At 45.6% G+C, this 7,240-nt stretch overlaps 1 long non-coding RNA gene across 1 annotated transcript in view; it reads right to left on the bottom strand.

The window, feature by feature from the left end:
* Nucleotides 1–102: 102 nt before the first annotated feature.
* LOC106695410 overlaps nt 103–7,240 on the bottom strand; it is a 10,141-nt gene continuing 3,003 nt past the window's right edge. The window contains exons 3-4 of the long non-coding RNA XR_002827419.1: nt 3,163–3,245; nt 103–134 (exon numbers count right to left, since the gene is read on the bottom strand). This is a non-coding gene — a long non-coding RNA (uncharacterized LOC106695410). The remainder of the gene's footprint in view (nt 135–3,162; nt 3,246–7,240) is intronic.

Genomic DNA, 7,240 nt, shown 5'->3' with positions numbered 1-7,240 from the left:
ATGAATTTTGTTAAGTCTCGTAAAAGGAGTAGCCTGACGGATGAAAGTAGTAGCTCGTGCATATCTCTGAAGGTCACGAAACAGAAACCTGATGTAAAATCTCTGTCATCAGTGATGCAGCAGCAAAAGTCCCACTGATAATATCAAACGGAGTCATAAAGTTTTCTGTCGGACTATCAGTGTACGTGTATACATTAAAAAATAAATGTATTTTTCATCATCATATACTGTGTTTTTGTCGCTCGAATGAATTTTATTATTTCTTCAAGGTTCTTCACATACGTACACCTTAAGAGATATCAAGTAGGCGTAACATGTTCCCAAAAAATTAGGGCTGGCACGCAGAAGAATTTCGAGTCAGAGATTTCGCTGGTTTTGGCACACACTCACAAAAAGGTTGCCCACCCCTGCCCTAGTGTCTCTGGCTTTTACCTGAGCCTCTTCCTGAAACTACTAGCCATTCTTTTAACCACCCTGGAGCCCTCTCCCATGCATTGGACCAAATGAAACAATAAAGCTTTTTGCAGGAAAAAAAAAAAAGAAAAGAGCCCTGACCGGTTTGGCTCAGTGGATAGAGCGTCGGCCTGCGGACTGAAAGGTCCCAGGTTCGATTCCGATCAGGGGCATGTACCTTGGTTTCGGGCACATCCCCAGTGGGAGGTGTGCAGGAGGCAGCTGATTGATGTTTCTCTCTCATCGATGTTTCTAACTCTCTATCCTTCTCCCTTCCTCTCTGTAAAAAATCAATAAAATATATTTTAAAAAAAGAAAAGAAAGAAAAAGAAAAATACCCTCAGGTGAGGATTAACCAAAATAAAAGTGGGGGGTGGGCGCCTTATACACCATGACCACGTGGGGTTTATTCCTGAAATGCAAGAATGATCCAAGGTACAAAAATTTGTCAACGTGCCCAGCCAGGTGTGGCTCAATGATTGAATGTAGACGCATGGACCAGGAGGTCAGACTTCGATTCCCGGTCAGGGCACATGCCTGGGTTGCAGGCTCGTTCCCCAGTAGGGGGTGTGCAGGAGGCAGACAATCAATGATTTTCTTCATTGATGCCCCCCCCTCTCTCTCTCTTCCTCTCCCTTCTCTTTGAAATCAATTTTAAAAATATTTTTTAAAAAATCAGTCAACGGCCCTAGCTGGTTTGGCTCAGCAGATAGAGCATCGGCCTACGGACTCAAAGGTCCCAGGTTCGATTCCGGTCAAGGACATGTACCTTGGTTGCGGGCATATCCCCAGTGGGGAGTGTGCAGGAGGCAGCTGGTCGATGTTTCTCTCTCATCGATGTTTCTGGCTCTCTATCCCTCTCCCTTCCTCTCTGTAAAAAAATCAATAAAATATATATTTTAAAAAAATCAGTCAACGTAATACATACTCCCCATGAACAGAATGAAGGGCAAAAACCGCACAATCATCTCAACTGATACAGAAAAAGCTTTTGGCAAAATTCAACAGTTTTATGATAAAAAAACAAAACAAAACTGCCGAAACCGGTTTGGCTCAGTGGATAGAGCGTCGGCCTGCGGACTGAAAGGTCCCAGGTTCGATTCCGGTCAAGGGCATGTACCTGGGTTGCGGGCACTTCCCCAGTAGGAGATGTGCAGGAGGCGGCTGATCGATGTTTCTCTCTCTCATCGATGTTTCTAACTCTCTATCTCTCTCCCTTCCTCTCTGTAAAAAATCAATAAAATATATTTAAAAACAAAAAAAAAACAAAAAAAAAAAACCAGCAACACAACAAAGTCAGAATAAAAGGAAACTATCTCAATATACATTAGTTACCCCTTATCCAAAGGGGATATGTTCCAAGACCCAGTCAATGCCTGAAACCAGGGATAGTACTGAACCTACGTATATACTATGCTGTTTCTTACACATACATACACTTTCCGGCTTCTCTGTGGGGCATATCCGAATGGCCAGCATCACTGCTCCTGCGCTGTGGGGCCCTTATAAAGGAAACAAGGGTCATGCGCACACCAGCCCTGCCATCAGTCGTGATAACCAAGACGGCACGTGACTACAGGGCAGAACCTCACGGCGTGGAGGGAGGAATGCTTCACATCTCAGGCGGGAATAAGCAGGTCACGTGAGATCTCATCACTACTCAGAAAGGGTACCATCTCAAACGGATGCATTATTTATTTCTGGAATTTTCAATTTAATATTTTCAGATCACAGTTGACCGTGGGTAACTGAAACCTTGGAAAGTGAAGTTGTAGATTGAGGTTGTGGTGGGGGGGTGTTACTATAATAAAGGCTATCTCTATATATAAAAGCCTAAGCGACCATCTGACCGTCCAACCAGTACCTATGACGCACATTGACCACCAGGGGGCAGACGCTCAATGCACAAGCATGGAAACATGCAACAAACTGATGAATCTCAGAGGGAAGGGGGCAGGGGAGAGGACAGGAAGAGATTAACCAAAGATCTTACATGCATACTAGAGGCCCGGTGCACAGATTCGTGCACCGGTGGGGTGCCTCGGCCTGGCCTGCGGGGAGTGGGGCCGAAACCGGCAGTCTGACATCCCCCAAGGGGTCCCGGATTGCTAGAGGGCCGCTAGTGTATTTATAACAAGCCTGCAGGGAACATTTCAATCAATGGGGAAAGACTGAAAACTCCCTAAAACCAGGAACATGACAAGAATGCCCATGCCTAACACTGTTAGTCGACACAGTACTGGAGGTTCTAGCCAGAGCAATTAGTCTATATTGTCATTCAAGTCAAGGGACCCTAAATAGCCATATATGACCAAATGATCTTCCCCAAGAGTGCCAAGGCCACTCGACGGGAAAAGGGGCCACCTCTTCAATAAATGGTGCTGGGAAAAGTGGCTATCCACATGCAAAAGAATAACATTGAACCTTTATGCCAAGTAGAAAAAAATAATTTAAAGAGATTCAAGCCTAGCCAGTGTTGTGCTCAGTGGTTGAGTGTTGGCCCAGGAACCAAGAGGTCACCGGTTCAATTCCCCGTCAGGGCACATGCCCCAGTAGTGTGGGCTCGATCCCCAATAGGGGGCATGAAGGAGGCAGCCAATCGATGATTCTCTCTCATCATTGATGTTTCTATCTCTCCCTCTCCCTTCCTCTCTCTGAAATCAGTAAGAACATTAAAACAACAACAACCAGAACCAACAAACTTCTCACCTTCTCAGGTGATGCGGAAGGGCCCCCAATTTGTAAACCACTGGCCCGAAGTGATCCTGGAGGGCTTCTCGGAGGAAGAGTAGCTGTGAAGGGTAGAAATGTTTGGGTTGGGTGAAGAGGGGGGGATACAAAGGAGGAATTAGTTCAGCAGCAGCAGCATCATTATCAGCATTGCAAACATTGATTACAAGTGCCTATCATGTGTGGTTCATACATGTTCTCTCGTTGAATCCCACCACAGCAGTGCCTCCCTGCTCTGCATCACCCCTTGCCCCCAACCCTCCCAGGCCTCCCCTCTGAATGGCTCACATCGCCTGGGGCAGCAGGACTCCGGGTACCTGCCCTGCTCTGGCTGAACAGGACCAGGTGGGCCAGGGCTGCATTCTCCTACAGGTGGCTGGCACCATGGGCAATGATTGGCATGGGGCACCTCAGGTCCCCGTGAGCGCCCTCTGCTGGTGGCTCCTGGCCTGGCACGTGTCTGCAGGCTCTGGGCCCTGAGCCCAGGTGGCTTTCATTTTTCATTAGCATGATGGGATGTCTCTCCGAGCCGGGGGTGATATTAATTACAGCCTGTTGTATAACAACCCAAGGCAGCGGTTCTCAACCTGTGGGTCGCGACCCCTTTGGCAGTCGAACGCCCCTTTCACAGGGGTCGCCTAAGACCATCCTGCACATCAGATATTTACATGACGAGTCATCACAGTAGCAACATTACAGTGATGAAGTAGCCACGAAAATAATTTTATGGTTGGGTCACAACATGAGGAACTGTATTTAAAGGGCCAGAAGGTTGAGAACCACTGACCTGAGGTTTTGTAAAGGACGGAGCTCTCTGTTCCAGAGGCGTCTGGTCCCCAGGATTCGCCCCCAAAAGGACTGACTTCTCAAAGATTCTGGGCTCCGTCCACCTTCTGCTGGTCAGCATGAGCCTTCATTCCCTCCCGCCCCCCCAGCCCATCCTCAGGACGGCCAATCAGGGAGAATCCTGGTTATTCTGGGAACTGCTCCTTAAGAATGGAGAATTCCAGCCCTGGCCGGTTGCTCAGTGGTTAGAGCATCAGCCCTCAGACGGAAGGGTCCTGGGTTCGATTCAGGTCAAGGGCACGTACCTCAGTTGCAGGTTTGCAACCAATCAGTGTGTCTCTCCCACATCGATGTTTCTCTCAGTCTCTCCCCATCTCTAAAAATCAATGGGAAAATATCCTCCGATGAGGATTAACAACAACAAAAAAAAGCAACAACAAAAAAGAATGGAGAATTCTAGAAATCCGATCTAAAAGCTACATGCAGATTCCTGCTCCGATAAAGAAACGCAGTGGAGTCTACTGTTACAGGATTCTTCCAAGTAGGGCCGCAGCCTCACCCACACCAGGAATACCTGGGTTCGTGCATTGAGCTTTGGCGTTTGCAAACCTCTTTGAGCAGCAAACCCTTGGGACCCGTCCACGGGGTCTTCCTGGCACCGAGGCAGCTGCAGAGCGCAGGGTTCCGTGTAGGGAGAGGGAGAGGGAGGGGGCAGGGGACTTGTTAATGGTTAAGTTCCCAAACTAGCTGAAAATTTTCATTTAATCCATGATAGAGTGGAAATGCTTGGATGTTTGCCATGAAAAAGAAAGCACAACGTACAACCGTGGATGATAAATAAAAAGGATTTTGAATCCGAAGCCTTGTCTATAGTTTTTTTTTTAAGTTCCTTCTCTTTTATTTTTATTTTTTTAAATATATCTTATTGATTTTTTACAGAGAGGAAGGGAGAGGGATAGGGAAGTTAGAAACATCCATCAGCTGCCTCCTGCACACCCCCCACTGGGGATGTGCCCGCAACCAAGGCACATGAATCGAACCTGGGACCCTTCAGTCCGCAGGCCGATGCTCTATCCACTGAGTCAAACCAGTCAGGTCCGAACCCTTGTTCTTTAATTTAAAAAGTTTAAGAAAGACTCTATACTACACTCGTGCTTAGGGAATCCCAACACAAAATAACAAATTAAGGGCTCCAAGGCGTAAAGGATCTGTTTCACTTTTTTACTCCGTTAATTCTTTTTTAAAAAAATATATGCTTAGATCATGGTTTTGTTTTTAATATATTGTCATTGATTTCAGAAAGGAAAGGAGAGGGAGAGATAGAAACGTCAATGATGAGAGAGAATCGCTGATCAGCTGCCTCCTGCAGACCCCACACTGGGGATCGAGCCTGCAACTCAGGCATGTGCCCTTGACCGGAATCGAACCTTCAGTCCTCAGGCTGATGCTCCATCCACTGGGTCAAACCAGCGAGGGCAACTTTGGGTTTATTTAAATGGCCGTGACCTCGAACATTTTCTTGTAGTTTTGTGTTCCGGCACTTTTCTCTTCAGTGACCTGACTCAGTGTCTTTTGACCATTTACCTATTGGGATTTTACAGTTTAAAAAAAATCATTTATATGAGGTCTTTAGGTCATAAAAAATGGCTTTTAAAATATGTAACGTAGCCCTGGCCGGGCAGTGCAGTTGGTTAGAGCATCGTCCTGATACACCAAGGTTGCGAGTTCCGTCCCCGGTCAGGCCACATAGAAGAATCAACCAATGAGCCCTAGCTGGCTTGGCTCAGTGGATAGAGCATTAGCCTGCAGACTGAAGGGTCCCAGGTTCGAGTCCGGGTCAGGGCACATGCCCGGGTTGTGGGCTCGATCCCCAGTGTGGGGCGTGCAGGAGGCAGCCGATCCATGATTCTCTCTCCTCATTGATGTTTCTATCTCTCTCTCTCTTCCCTTCCTCCCTGAAATCAATAAAGAAATATATTTTAAAAAAGAAAAAGAGCCGAACTGGTTTGGCTCAGTGGATGGAGCGTCGGCCTGCGGACTGAAAGGTCCCGGGTTCGATTCCGGTCAAGGGCATGTACCTTGGTTGTGGGCACATCCCCAGTGGGGGCCGTGCAGGAGGCAGCTGATCGATGTTTCTCTATCATCGATGTTTCTGGCACTCTGTCCCTCTCCTTCTCTGTAAAAACAATCAATAAAATATTTTTTTAAAAAAAAAGAAAAAGAATCAATCAATGAGTGGAACAACAAATCGATGTTTCTCTCTCAGATGAATTAAAAAAAAAAAAAGCAAAAAGCTGATGAGGAGAGTTTCTGTCCAGAGAACATTTGAGCAGAAACCCAAGGAGGGTTTCCACTTCTGATTTTTCTCAAATAGAGGAAATTTCTAGGTGTTTCGTTTTTTTAACCCCAGAAAACGATTTCACTCGTTTTCAAATTTGTCAGCAATTTCACATAATATCCTTTTCTATTTTTAGCTGATTTCTCTTGTGATGGCCACCATTTACTTCGCCTTAAGTTGGGTTCATTTCTGTTTTATTTCTTCCTTGATTGCGTGTGTCCGTTGTATGACTTAGTCTCTGCTTTAACTAAAGGAACCAGTTCAAGGAACTTTGACTGTTTTTCTAGTTTCTAATTTCTTCTTTTCTGTGTGTTGTTTTTTTTTTCTGATTCCTTCCTTCCTCATCTTTATTTGGGGGTGCTGTTTTAATATTTCTAAATGATTTTATGAATATTTTAACTTTTTATGGGTTGAATAATAACACCATTATAAAAGCTACAAAACTTTTTGGGTAAAGGTTTGCATGCGTCCTGTTGGTTTTCATAAGTGCAATTCTTTGTGTTATTTTCTTTTTTAAAAGATATTTATATTTTTACTGATTTCAGAGAGGGAGAGGGAGAGAGAAATAACAATGATGAGAGAAGCATTGATCAGCTGCCTCCTGCACGCCCCCTACTGGCGATCGAGCCCACAACCTGGGCCTGTGCCCTTGACCGGAATTCAACTAGGGACCCTTCAGTCTGCAGGCCAAGGCTCCAGCCACTGAGCCACACCGGCTAGGGCTGTATTATTTTCTTAATTCACACCTGATTCTTGATTTCCTCCTTTACCCAAAAGCTATTTTGGAGAATTTCATTTTATTTATTTATTTTTTAAAATATATTTTATCGATTTTTTACAGAGAGGAAGGGAGAGAGAGAGAGTTAGAAACATCAATGAGAGAGAAACATCGATCAGCTGCCTCCTGCACATCTACCCCACTGGGGAATATGC

Source organism: Myotis lucifugus, unplaced genomic scaffold (genome assembly GCF_000147115.1).
Source record: "Myotis lucifugus unplaced genomic scaffold, Myoluc2.0 scaffold_1221, whole genome shotgun sequence".
Classification (NCBI taxonomy): domain Eukaryota; kingdom Metazoa; phylum Chordata; class Mammalia; order Chiroptera; family Vespertilionidae; genus Myotis; species Myotis lucifugus.
This window is presented reverse-complemented; position numbering and strand designations above follow the sequence as displayed.